Source organism: Odocoileus virginianus, chromosome 23 (assembly GCF_023699985.2).
Source record: "Odocoileus virginianus isolate 20LAN1187 ecotype Illinois chromosome 23, Ovbor_1.2, whole genome shotgun sequence".
Lineage (NCBI taxonomy): Eukaryota > Metazoa > Chordata > Mammalia > Artiodactyla > Cervidae > Odocoileus > Odocoileus virginianus.
In genome coordinates, this window is record NC_069696.1 from 18,511,202 (window position 1) to 18,525,700 (window position 14,499).

A 14,499-nucleotide genomic window follows, 5' to 3' on the forward strand; every position below is an offset into this window, starting at 1 on the left:
CATCTGCTAACCCTAACCTTCTACTCCATCCTTCCCCCAACCCCCTCACTCTTGGCAACCACTAGTCTGTTCTCCAAGGACATTTTGATCTTGGCAGTTTGTGTAGGCATATATTGGAGCAGGTAGTTTTTTTTTTTTTTTTTTAAATGATGGTGCAGTTGGCTTTTAAGAGCTGTGGCTGGGGAAAAGACCTTGGAAAAGCCACTCAGAGGTTGTAAGTGGCCTTGGCAGGGTCACAGGAACCAGGAGCGGAACTTATCAGGGGCCAGCGAGCTGAAGAGGCCTTCATAAGCAGTTACAGCTGGGGCAAGGATTCAATTATAAGGAGAAAGAAACAGTCCCTTCATACACTGTCCTTTTAGATATTAAAGGAGTGGGAAAATATTTGCCATTTTTTAAACTGCAGGGCAGCTGGGTTCTCTCTGGACTACAGAGCATTAGTGAGAGATTAGTTTTCAATGTGCTAGTGGTAGGCCTAGGTAGGTAAGAGAAACAAACAGCTCTACTTTAAATTCTGCTTTTATGTTGTTTTGAACCATCTTCAAGGGCAAAAGAGGGTGTGGTGGATGGACCTAGTTTGAATTCCTGTGGCCCAAGAATTACTCCATTTTTGTCCTCAGGGCTACTAGAAACTAGTTATTTAGATACGATAGAGAAATCTTCCCCAGGTAATGGTTTACCTATGTAGTCACTCCATGGTGTCTGAGTCTTTGTGACCCCATGGACTGTAGTCTGCCAGACTCCTCTGTCCATGGGATTCTCCAGGCAAGAATACTGGAGTGGGTAGCCATACCCTCCTCCAGGGGATCTTCCCAACCCAGGGATCGAATCTGTGTCTCCTGTGTCCCCTGCATTGTAGGGGGATTCTTTACCTGCGAGTTCTGGGAAGCCCTCAAGGAATTCCATGAAGAGAATCTATGGAAAGAGCCATTGCAATGCAGAAGAGAACTGTTCACTGGTTATTGTGGGAGCTCTGTTAGTAGATAGGATTCACCTTCCCCTCAGTGCTGTGGTGCAGGCACCTCAAGTTGAAAAAGGCTGTGAAAATGAAAAGGTTTTAAATACCTGAGTGGGAAAGAATAGCTGCTTCAGTAACATCTGATGACTGAGGTGTTGCTCCTGCACGTTTCTAAACTTTGCAAGAAGTCAACATCCCCTCGAATATCTGGCCGGAGAGAGGAGACAGTGTACATAGGTGGAGCTTCCACATACGTACATACAAGGTGCCTACGGCAGAAATGAACCCATAGTTAGGAGATTTCTCCTGCACAGATTTGAATGCACAGACCACAGCATTTGGACTCTTGGTATCAATCAACCAGCAGCTCAGTGAAGCTGTAATCTCTCCAACAGGCTTTGACAATCCAGAGTACTGGTTCTGGGTATGTCTTTTGTTTGAGATACCTGCAGGGAATTGGCTTGTTTTCTGAATAGGGTGGGTGTGGAGCTAGTACTATAGTCCTTTTGTACGTGCACACCGAGTTGCTTCAGTCGTGTCCCACTCTCTGTGACCCTTTAGACAGCAGCCCGCCAGGCTCCACTGTCCATGGGATTCTCCTGGCAAGAATACTGGAGTGGGTTGCCATGCCTTCCTCCAGGAAAGCTTCCCTACCCAGGGATCAAAACTGTGTCTCTCACATCTCCTGGATTGGCAGTTGGCAGGCAGATCCTCTACCACTAGCGCCACCTGGGTCCTTCTGATGTTCTACTAAATCTATCTTTAGGGAAGAAAGGTACATCACAGATTCGGCTGGTATTGTTATTATTTTCTAATTGGGAGGCCCTGTAAGAACTATCCCCATTCCAAAGAGATGCAGCTTAACACATTATTGACTGGGGGCTTTTTGCAGAAACGAATACCTGTGGCTGGTATTTGTTATGTAAGTGAATATTGAAACATCCAGGTATTAATGCGTCTCTGGTCAATGAATTGTTAAATTGCTAGATGGTCTCTGACCCCACTCAGGCATTGAAGTCCTCTCCAGCTGAGAGCAGAAGAGCAAGATGGGGGGATGAATTTTGGACTTTAATTTCTTTGAATTTTAACTCATAAAAACAAGATAATTTTATATTGAGCTTTACTTTCTTTGAACTTTAGTATCTCATGATTTGATTTCATTTTTTGGATGTTAATTTTTTCCCCTCAACATTATTGGCATTATGTTATTGTATCGAAGTTTCTTTTTCTTTTGTTTTTAGGTCTTATTAGTTTATTAAAATCATGACTCTGAGGAGAAAGACTGTGAAAAACTTGGTTATAGGAAAAACTTTGATGTTATTATTTTATTGAGGTATAATTAACATATTAGTTTCAGGTGTACAACCTAATGATGTGATACTTGTATATATTGTGAAATGAACACCACAATAAATCTAGCTAACATCCATTGCCACATGTAGTTGCAAAATTTTTTTTTCTTATGATGAAGACATTTAAGATCTATTCTCTTAGCAACTTTCAAATATGCAATACAGTGTTAACTATGGGTTTCCCTAGCAACTCAGTGGTAAAGAATCCGACTGACAATGCAGGAGACACGGGTTCAATCCCTGGGTCGAGAAGATCCCCTGGAGAAGGCATCCCACTCCAGTATTCTTGCCTGGGAAATCTCACAGACAGAGGATCCTGGCAGGCTACAGTCCATGGGATTGCAAAACAACTGGACACGACCTATCAGCTAAACAGCAACAACAATGATTAACCATAGTCACTGTGTCATATACACACCCTTAAGACTTATCTTTGGAAGATTGTATCTTTGACTGTCTTCACCCATTTCAACCAACCCCTACCTTGGCAACCACCAGTCTCTACTGTCTATAAATTCATTAAAAACAATTCTACATGTGAGTGAGATCATATGGTATTTGTCTGACTTATTTCACTTAGCATAATAGTCTGTTTATCTCCCATTTTAAAAATTCATTCATCCATTGGTGAACCCTTAGGTTGCTCCCATGTCTTGGCTATTGTCAATAATATTGCAGTAAACATGAAGTGCATATATATTTTCAGGTTAGTGTTTTGTTTCCTTCAGATAAATACCCGGATGAAATTACTGGATCATATGGTAGCTTTATTTTTAATTTTTTGAGGAACTTCCATACTGTTTCCCATAGTGGCTGTACCAGTTTACATTCGTACCAGCAGTGCATAAGGGTTTGAATTCTTCTATATCCTCATCAATGCTTGTTACTTCTTGTCTTTTTGGTAAAAGCTGTTCTAACAGGTATGAGGTGATATTTCATTGTGGTTTTGATTGCATTTCCCTGATGATTATTTCCAAGTTTCCTTTTGCATGTTATTATTAGACTAGTATAATTTTGTTATTTAATCTCATTGGTAATCCTCTGATATGCTATATGGATTGCATGGTTAGGCATAATAAAAAAGTAATAGGAAAATGAATGAAAACTTAGTCTTGGATACTGAATGGCACTAAACCATTAATTTAATTAATAGGGAACTCTTTTGGAACTTCTCATGAGCAAAATCTCTTTCCTGCCAGTGTCCCTGGAAGCAAACAAAGTTAGTTGGCATAAGAGGGAAATTAAACTTCTGTCACAGACTGAATAATGGTTCCCAAACATGTCCACTGCAGTAGAACATGGCTCCCCACTCCAGTCTTCTTGCCTGGGAAATCCCAAGGGCCGAGGAGCCTGGTGGACTGTGACCCATGGGATCGATCGTAAGAGTCAGACACAACTTAGCGACTAGACAACAACAAAACATGTCCACATCCTGACCCCCACACCCTGTGAATATGTTACCTTATACAGCAATAAAGGACATTTTAGATGTGCTCAAATTAAGGATCCTGAGGTAGGGAGGTTATTCTGGATTACCTGGTCGTCCCAAGGGGGCACAGGAGGGCTCAGAGTCAGAGAAGAAGGTGATGTGTTGACAGAAGCACAGGTGGGAGTAATGAGCTTTGGAGATGGAGGAAGAAGCCATGAGTCAAGAAAAAGAGGTGGTCATAGAAGCTGAAAAAGGCAAGAAAACAGATTCTCCCCTGAGGACCTCCACAAGGAGCCAGCCCAACCAACACCTTGACTCTAGCTCTGTGAAATGGATTTTGGACTTCTGAGCTCCAGAGCTTTAAGAGAATAAATCTGTATTTCCAGCAACTGTGTTTGGGGTAATTTGTTACGGTGATGCTAGGACATGAATACATCTTAGGTGGGAAGAAGTTTAGTACGTCTCCTGTGTTTTTGGAGAGGGTGACTTAATCTGATTGGTAAATTCTGGAATAATAAATAGGGCATTATTGGCTTCATTCTCCTTTCTCTTTGGGAGCCAGTCAGCTCAAGAAAGCACAGTTCTATTTCTTGTAGGATAGGATGCCATCCATATGATAAAACCTGTCACCGTGGTGCGGCTGGACCTGGCTGGTTGAGTTTATATAATTCTGTGGTTCAGTATTAGTAAGTTCATCTGACTTTCATGCTAAGCTACATTCCCCAGTAGCTGGATCAGAGTGAGGTGATGTCTTGGTTAGACAGAATCTATCTAGGAAACAATGACTTAGATAAAACTGATACGCAGGATCTATAGGGAAAAGATGAACTCATCAGCGATGCTGGGACAGCTCATTATACATAATTAGACTTCTAGCTTAGATCATATACTCAAAATGAATTCCAGATAAGAACCCAAACTGAAAAGCAATTTTTAGAAGAAAAAAACAAAATTTTTATGGTTATGCCTTTTAAGGTGAGAGAAAGCCCAAAACCCAAACTACAAAGGAAGAAGTTGATCATTTCAACTACATTAAAATAAAAAAGTCTGTTCATTAAAAGACATCATAAAAATTGATTGTAACAAGTTAAAATGTGGAAGGAGACATTTGTTACATAAGGATTAGTATCCAGATTTTATAAAAAATTCCCACAAATCAATAAAATACAAATAACCTACTGGGGAAAAAAAGGCAAAAAATAAAAAAAATTCACAGAAAAGAAAAACCAAATGACAAATCATAGGATGATGAACCTTATTAGGAACCATAAAAAGGAAAATAAAAACAAGTGATTCAATTTTTCAGCCAGTTTCGCAAAAATAAATGTGAAGAAACCAATCACTGGTGAGAGTATAGAATTATAGTTGGACCTATTATGCACCCCGTGGGAAGAATATAAATTGGTATTATGTCTACTTTTTAAAAAATATTTGGCTGTGCCAGGTCTTAGTTGCGACATGTAGCCTCTTTAGTTACATCATGTGGGATCTAGTTTCCTAACCAGGGATTAAACCCTGGCCGCCTGCATTGGGAGCATGGCATCTTAGGCACTGGACCACCAGGGAAGTCCTGATACGTCTAACTTTAGAGAGCAGTTCGGTAATGTCTAGAAGGGTTCTTAAAAAAATCAATTAAAAAAAGAGAAGAGTTCTTAATGCACATAATCTAGGGCCTAGGATTCCACTCAGAGGCATGTAGAGAGACTTTTAACATAGTAAGTCAACAAGACTTGGACAAGAATGTTCACAGCAGCATGTGCTGTGCTATGCTTAGTCACTCAGTCGTGTCCAACTCTTTGTGACTCCATAGATTGTAGCCCACCAGGCTCCCCTGTCCATGGGATTCTCCAGGCAAGAATACTGGAGTGAGTTGCCATGCCCTCCTCCAGGGGATCTTCCCAACCCAGGGATCAAACCCAGGTCTCCCCCATTGCAGGCGGATTCAGAGTAGCATAGTAAGAGTAAAAAAATCAGAAACATATTAGAAATGTTCTTCAATAGGAAAATAAGTAGTTAACTTGGATTCTCTTAATAAAAGACTACTACAGAATAATCTGATTAGATTATGATTAAACTGAACGACAACAAAAACCAGTGTTGGAGATGTAAGAGACCCTTGAATCAGGATCAATGCCTGGGTCGGGAAGATCTCCTAGAGTAGGAAATGGCAACCCATTCCAGTATTCTTGCCTGGAAAATTCCATGGACAGAGGAGCCTGGCAGGCTACAATCCATTGTATCACAAAACAGTTGGACAGGACTCAGTGACTACACAACGTGTCAATGTAGGTGCACCACGGTAACACCACCATATCTAGTAGGTGTTATAGCAGAGGAGGCTGTGAATGTGCGTGCATGCTAAGTCATGTCTGTGTTCTGTATACATTTAATAAAATGAACAATTATTGAAGACTATCTAAATTTTAGAAACCAATCCGCAAGAAGTAGAAAACCTGACCAGGCCAATTACCACAGAAGAAATAGAATAGTTGTCTAAGAAATATCCACCAAAAAGGCACACAACCTCAATATTTTACATTGAGTTCTCCAAAATAGTCTAGGAACAGATAATTTCCATGCTCTCTAAGCCTTTCCAGAGCACAGAATGAAATGGAAAGCTATGTGATTCATTTCATCAGCCCGACTTAACTCTGATACCAGCGAGGACAAGGACAGCATAAGAGAAGAAACAGACCCAATCATGTATGGAACTCAGAAAAATCAATCACTCAAGGAGTAGATTTAATTTAGATGTATTCTGAATGAATAATGCATCATGACTGAATAGATGCAAGAAGAGTCTTAATGAGAATGTGACTAATTCACTATGTTAACAGATTCATTCAACAGATGTTTATTGAGCTCCTATTACCTGTAAGGCACAGTTCTGGGAGTGGGCAGTAAACCAACAACCTTTTTAAAAATTTTTTGAAATTTAGATCAACTTTGTTTACAAAAACACTGTTGTAAGAATCACAATTCTATAACTCACATTGTGGAGAGTAATCTGCTTTACTTAAAGTCTATCAATTTAAATATAAATCACATCTAAAACAGAGTTTCATATCAACATCTAGACTGGTTTGACCAAACAACTGGGCACCAGAACCTAGCCACTCCCATAAAACTAACCATCACATCCCTCATTCATTAATTCATGGACCTTTGTTGTCAATGGATTCAAGGGGACTTCTTCCTTTTGCTTCTCCAGAAAGCTTGTATGGACCTTCCAGAATCCTTCTCACTAAAGGATTTCCCCCTGGCCTACCACACCCTTCAGCAGCAATGAGAAAGACCCGTCCACCAAATGTTGGCTTCCTTTTATTCCCCCATCACTGTTTATCCTGACAGAGTGGCTTCTCTTTCAGGCTGAGTCAGCTTTCAGTCAAACCATCTACTGAACTAGAGACCTCTTTTAAAAAATCTCCTTTCAACATTAATTTTAAATTGTGGCTCGTTTTTAATTTAGGAAATTGCTGTACTTAAGGGATTATGTGTGTGTGTGCTGAGCCGCTCAGTCATGTCTGACTCTTTGCCGCCCCGTGGAATATAGCCTGCCAGGGCCTCTGTCCATGGAATTCTCCAGGCAGGAATCCCGGAGTGGATAGCAATTCCCTTCTCAGGGGATCTTCCTGACCCAGGGATCAAACCCAGCTGCCTTGTATTGCTGGTGGATTCTTTACCGTCTGAGCCACCAGAAGCCCATACACAAAGGAAATAATGAGCAGATAATCCATACAGGAGTATATAAGGCGGGTTGGAAACCAAAACAAAAGTCACCTTAAATACACGAAAGGTGTTCAGTTTGCTCATAATCAAGGAAGTGCATTTTATTTTTGTATTTTTGAACTTTTTATTTTGTATTGGGGTATAGCTGATTAATGATGTTGTGATAGTTTCAGGTGAACGGGAGACTCAGCCATACATATAAATATACATGTATTCATTCTCTCCCAAACCCCACTCCCGAGGAAGTGTATCTTAAAACTGCAGCATAAAATTCTACAGTATGGATGCACGGACATTTAACCTTTTCCAGGCTGGTGGAAATTTAGATTATTTTTAACTTATTACATACAATGCTCAATGACTGTCTTGACCTCTTGAATCTATGTCTGCTTTTGAGATATTAAATCTTGTAAACTTAAACCTAGAATGTAGCAGCAAACACCTTGTTATCTGGGCTCCAAATGGAAGTAGCACATTATGTGAATGTACTCTGAAACTTACCATCAGAATGCTCTTTGGATTTTATTCTTAATCATGTGCTTAATCTAATACACTTAGGGACTACTGGAACTTTTTCTGGTCAGATTAGTTCAAACAGTCAGAAATTGTTCTCTTTCCTTGAAATAAAGCTGATTGAAGGATTACATTGTCTGAATAGCTGCAGGATTCAGAAACTCCTTTACAAAGACTTACTTTATTTTTAGGTTTAAAAATATCCACGCTTTCTTTTGGACTAATGGTCTAAACATGCATGTTTTACCAGAGCCTTACTTTTTCATTCATCATAGCTATTGCTTGTTTGTTGCTCATTAAATATAAGTATGCTCTAGGGAGAGGAAATTGTTGACTCTCTGCCCAGGAGGGAGAGAAAATATTTATCAAGTTTAAAGTTAGTATGTCTTTTGTTGCAGTAATTCCAATTTTAGGAATCTTTCTTACAAACATACTCACCAAGGGTATACACAAATATACACATACCCACCCACATATACAAATACCCACACACCTATACACATACCCCCACACAAGGATGGTCACTGCACCATTGTTTGTAATAAACAGTGCAATTGGAAATAAGACAGGGACTTCCCTGGTGGCACAGTGGGTAAGAATCCACCTGCCAATGTGGGGGACACAGGTCTAATCCCTAGTCCAGGAAAAATCCACATGCTGCAGGGCAACCACGCCCGAATGCCACAATTAATGAGCCTGTGTGCTGAACTACTGGAGCCCATGTGCCTGGAGCCCATGCCCGGCAACAAGAGAAGCCACTGAAACACGAAGCCCGTGTATCACAGTGAAGAGTAGCCCCTGCTCACTGCAACTCGAGAAAGCCCGTGCGCAGCTACGGAGACCCAGCACAGCCAAAAATAAATATTTAAAAAAAGAAAATATGATAAATGTCCATCAATAAAGGAAGGGTTAAATAAATCATGACTTGTCCATAGGATGAGTGACTGGCTACATGTATCACCTTAGCAAAACATTTGTATAAGAGAGGGTCCAGCAGGAAGCAGGACTCACCCTGTTCAGTGAAGAGCTTTGAAGGAAGAGTTTGCTTACAAAGGTTGGGCAGTGTTAGACAAACAAAGAAGGGAGGAGGAGGAACCTGCAGATTAGCAACAGTGGAAAGTTACTACATTCTAGGGCTTAAGGCACAAGGGAGAGAAAATTCTCCCAGAAACAGACAAGAGAGAACAGACCTGTGGTTGCCAAGGGGAGGGAGTGGTGGGGGGGGGGGGGGCGCGAAGGACTAGGAGTTTGGGATTGGCAGATGTAAACTATTATATACTGGGCTTCCCAGGTGGCTCAGTGGTAAAGATCTGCCTGTCAATGCAGGGCACTCTGGAGATGAGGTTTCGATCCCTGGGTCAGGAAGATCTCCTGGAGGAAGAAATGGTAACCCACTCCAGTATTCTTGCCCAAAAAATCCCACGGACAGAGGAGCCTGGTGGGCTACAGTCCATGGGGTCTCTGAGAGTCGGATGCGACTAAGCAACTGACGGAGGACTGAGGATTGCCAAGTGGGAGGGGAGGGGGTTGGGGGAGGAACGGGCTAGGAGTTTGGGATTCGCAGATGTAAACGATTACACGTGGGTTTCTTAGGTGGCTAAGCAGTAAAGAATCCGCCTGCTGTTCAGGAGACTCAGGAGAGGTGGGTTGGATCCCTGGGTCAGGAAGAATCCCCTGGAGGAGGAGATGGCAACCCACTCCAGTATTCCTGCCTAGAGAATCCCATGGACAGAGGAGCCTGGCGGCTACACTACACAGGGTTGCAAAGCATTGGACATGACTGAGCAACTAACACTTTCATAGTTGTTAACAACGTTGTGCCTATCTCTGTACAGAGATAGGGTCGCAAAGAGCTGGACGCGACTGAGCACGCACAAACTATTACTTATAGAATGGATAAAGCAACAAGGTCCCACTGTATAGCACAGGGAACTATAGTCAAAATCCTGTGATAAACCATAATGGAGAGTATAAAAAACGAGGACTTCTCTGGTGATCCAGTGGTTAAGACTCTGAGCTGCCAATGCAGGGGGCGTGGGTTCCATCCCTGGTTGGGGAACTAAGACCACCCCCCCCCCCCCCATGCCACAGGTTACAGCCAGAAAAAAAAAAAAAAAAGAATGCCTAATATGTATGACTGAGTTACTTTGCTATACAACAGAGATAGGCGCAACATTTTACAACTATGAAAGTGAAAGTGTTAGTTGCTCAGTCCTGTCCAATGCTTTGCGACCCCACGCGGCGTAGCCCGCCAGGCTCCTCTGTCCATGGGATTCTCCAGGCAAGAACACTGGAGTGGGTTGCCGTGCCCTCCTCCAGGGGTTCTTCCTGACCCAGGGATTGAACTCGGGTTTCCTGCACTGGAGGCAGACTCTTCACTGTCTGAGCCAGCAGGGAAGCCCTAAATCAACTATACATTGATTAAAAACTAAAATAAAAAATAATAAAAGGAGTGTGGTGAAATTTGGAAGATAGAGGCAGGGCCACTCAGTGAAACTACAGCCCATGAGGGAATCTGTGACAGTTGTCCCTCTATATATCCATGGGGGATTAGTTTCAGGACCCCCTAAGGTTACCAAAATCTGCAGATGCTCTTGTCGCTTACAGCTGGTTCTCTGTACTCACAGGGATGAGGAACCTGTGGGTGTGGAGGGGCTGCCTGTACTGTAAAAGACAGCTGAAGCAAGGAGAAGCAGGGAAGGAACACTCTGACTTACTTCTTTCCCATTAGGCTGCTATCTCTTGCTGGTACCTCTCTTTGGCTGGACACAGTCAGCTTTGATGGAGCGTGAGTGGGGCAACCTGCTGGGGCACAGAGCAGGCAGAGAGAAAGGGCAAACACTAATATATGGAGATAGGGAGTGACTAGCACGATATTTGTGTCATATTTTTTCAGTGGAAAAAATGTTGCCCAGCAATCCGGAAACACTTTGTTATTTTGTAAAAGAAAATCATAACTGCACATTTATATAATTGTGAACATTATGAAGAATGCATAGGAAACTTGTAAACCTTGATGCTACTTCTGGAGAGTGAAAACAAATGGAGAGGGAAAACCTAACTTTCTATGTTCTTATACTATGTGAATTTATTACAAGAAGTATTTCTTTTGTGATTAGGAAAATAAAGTACATGTTCCATGAAAAGAAAGTGCTGTTATGCCTAAGATGAAGGCAAAGGTAGAGGAAGCCCTAAATGGCAATTAAACAGTTAATTTACTTAAAGTGAAAGTGAAAGTGTTAGTCCCTCAGTCCTGTCCAACTTTTTTCAACCCCATGGACTGTATAGCCTGCAAGGCTCCTCTGTCCATGGGATTCTCCAGGCAAGAATACTGGAGTGAGTTGCCATTTTCTTCTCCAGGGAATCTTCCCAACCTAGGGATGGAACCCAGGTCTCCTGCATTGCAGGCAGAATCTTTACTGCCTGGTACTGCATAAAGACCTCCAAAAATCTGTTATTATTATTTTTTAATGTTAAAGAGTCAAATTTATATGCTGTAGTGTTGGTTAGTTGAGTTCTCTGTTGCAAAGATCAGAAACCAAATTAAGATCATTTGAATAATAAAAGGGAAGTTAAAACATAAGGATATAGGATGATTCTGCCCCCCCCCCCCCCCACTCCAGTATTCTTGCCTGGAAAATCCCATGGACAGAGGAGCCTGATGGGCGCAGTTCATGGAGTCGCTAAGAGTCAGACATGACTGAGTGACTTCACTTTCACTTTTCACTTTCATGCATTGGAGAAGGAAATGGCAACCCACTCCAGTGTTCTTGCCTGGAGAATCCCAGGGACGGGGGAGCCTGGTGGGCTGCCGTCTATGGGGTCACACAGAGTCGAACATGACTGAAGCGACTTAGTAGCAGCAGCATGGAACAGAATGATGGCAAGAAATAAAAATTTAGACTTTCTGTTTGCCTTTCAGGTCTTCTCTCTCTTTTTTTTTCTCAGCAAACAAACTTTCTCTGATCTGTGAGTGTGTGTGCTAAGTCGCGTCAGACGTGTCAGACTCTGTGTGACCCCATGGACTGGGTTCCCCATGGACCCACCAGGCTCCTCTGTCCATAGGATTTCCCAGACAAGAATACTCAAGCTACCTAAGACAGTTGCAAAAAGGGCAAGAACATTATAAGTTGATAAGTTAAAAATCACTTTTGGATGGCCCCATAGCTGAAAAATACAAATATTTCTGAGAAAGTCACAGAAAATCTATGGTAATATGCTGATTTAAAAAATCAGCTGATAAATAATATACTATCAGAATAATAAAGTATAAACGGTTGAACTATTGAAAAATCATCAGAAATCACAAATAGTCACTGGTTTGGAAAAAGGTACCAATAACTCATGTTTGTACCCAAATTCCTAGGTCTCAAAAGGACTCAATGTTCATTTTCTAATTTAATCAAGAAAACTTTCTAAAGTCTCAGAGAGGTTTAGTGATTTCCCTAAATGCAGACTCAGGATTCAAGCCACATGTTATCCCTGTATACACAGAGGTCTACCTTATAGAATCTGTTTTCCCTACTTTTCAAAGGTGGTTTAACTTTTATTTAGCATAGAAAAACCTGAATGAGGCTTGAAACTTCTAATTCTGAGAATATAAAGAAATACTATGTTGTAAAAACAAATCCAGGAAATTAACATGTGATACAGTACTATTGACTAAAATACAGATTTTGTTCAAATTTCAAAAAAAGAAAAAAAGGGGTGGATTGTACTGACATCGATTCTGGTGATATTCTATTATAGTTTTGCAAGGTTTTACCATTAAGGGAAACTGTGAAGGATACAGTGAATTTCTCTGTGTTCTTCCTTACACGTGAATGTATATTTTTCTCAAAATAAAAATTTTAACTTAAAAAAGAAAGTAAAGGCAGAAATGCTTTTTTAATATTATAATAATATTTTATTTATTTATTTGGCTGCATTAAGTCTTATTTGGAGCACACGGGATCTTTTGTTGCAGCATATGGGATCTGGTTCCCTGACCAGGGATCAAACCTGGGTCTCCTGCATTGGGAGCACAGAGTCTTAGCCACCGGACCACCAGGGAAGTCCAAGAAATAATTTTTAAAGTGCTAAATTTTTAGCGGGAAAAGTAGACTACAAAAAGTTATTTCTTCATCTAATTCAAAAGCAAATAAAGTTGAAAACCCTCTATAGTAACCATTTTTTTTTTTTAAAGCAAATAACTAGAACAAAAACAATCAACTTTCAGAGTACAGGAACATAGCCCTTGCTTCACTGTAATGTCTGATGTGAAATGACTGAATTCTTATTAAAAATAGGCTTTAAGCAAAGTTAAAAAAGGAGACCAATATCTAACATTCTCTCACCTGTAAGACACATGCTAAAAATGAAACTATTCAAATATCTGAGATTAAGGAAGCCCTGAAGATTTCTTATGTCAGCACAAGCAGGTGTTAGGATCCAGGTTGCAATGATTGTTATGTATGCCTGAGAACTTGGGAGAAAATGACTAAGCCTGGGAAAGGAAGAGAACAAGGTAATAGTTTGCTGGTGTCCCGGGAGATAAGAGAAACTTTATGGTTACCAAAGGGATGTAGATTCAGCTCCCGTCTTTGTGGCACCAGAGGAAAAGGCATGTGGTAAAGAAGTTATACTATAATAGAGCCTGTGAGGCCAATGCTTCTATATGAATGATGTAATGTATGTTTCACCCACATGATCCCAGGTGTTCTGTGCAAGTGTGCACACTTGTGAAGGAGGAAGTGGAACAAACTTAAATTGGCTTCAGTTGATCATATTAGCAAGGCTACAGCAGTTGAAGAGCTCCCATTGTCAGGTTTGTCCAGAAGAACAAGCAAGTAAAATTTTCCAGGAAAACGTGATTATGATAGATTCTCCCTCTAAAAATAAAAATGCTACTATGAAGCAATGATTTTCTTTTTTTTTTTGAAGCAATGATTTTCAAAATTATATTATCTTGAATTTAAAAAGGTAAATTGATGAGTAAAATAGGATAGTTCCTAGAAGTAGATGTAAACAACAGTAACAGATCAAGAAAAGAAAAAGACAAAGAGCAATAACTCATCTATAGAAAAGCATAGTACTGTTTTAAAAGGGATTAATCTGGACAAAAATTAGCTTAACTCTCATCTTGAAAGTGAAAGGGTTAGTAGCTCTCAGTTGTATTCAACTCTCTGCAACCCCATGAACTGCATTGCTTGTCAGGCTCCTCTGTCCATGGAATTCTCCAGGCAAGAATACTGGAGTAGGTTGCCATTTCCTTCTCCAGGGGATCTTCCCAACCCAAGGATCGAATGCAGGGTCTCTTGCATTGCAGGCAGATTCTTTACTGTCTGAGTCACCAAGAAAGCCCCAGCTCCCACCATGCACTGTAACAAATTCCACCTTCAGCAGCTGTGAAGCTGGGGAGATCCTGGCCAGGAGACAGATGTCAGATCTCATTGTCTTCCCAGCCTTTCAACCCTCCCCTGAAGCCCCTCAATAAAATGGTTTGATCCCCCCAAAATAAGTAAATTTCAGGTAACTTG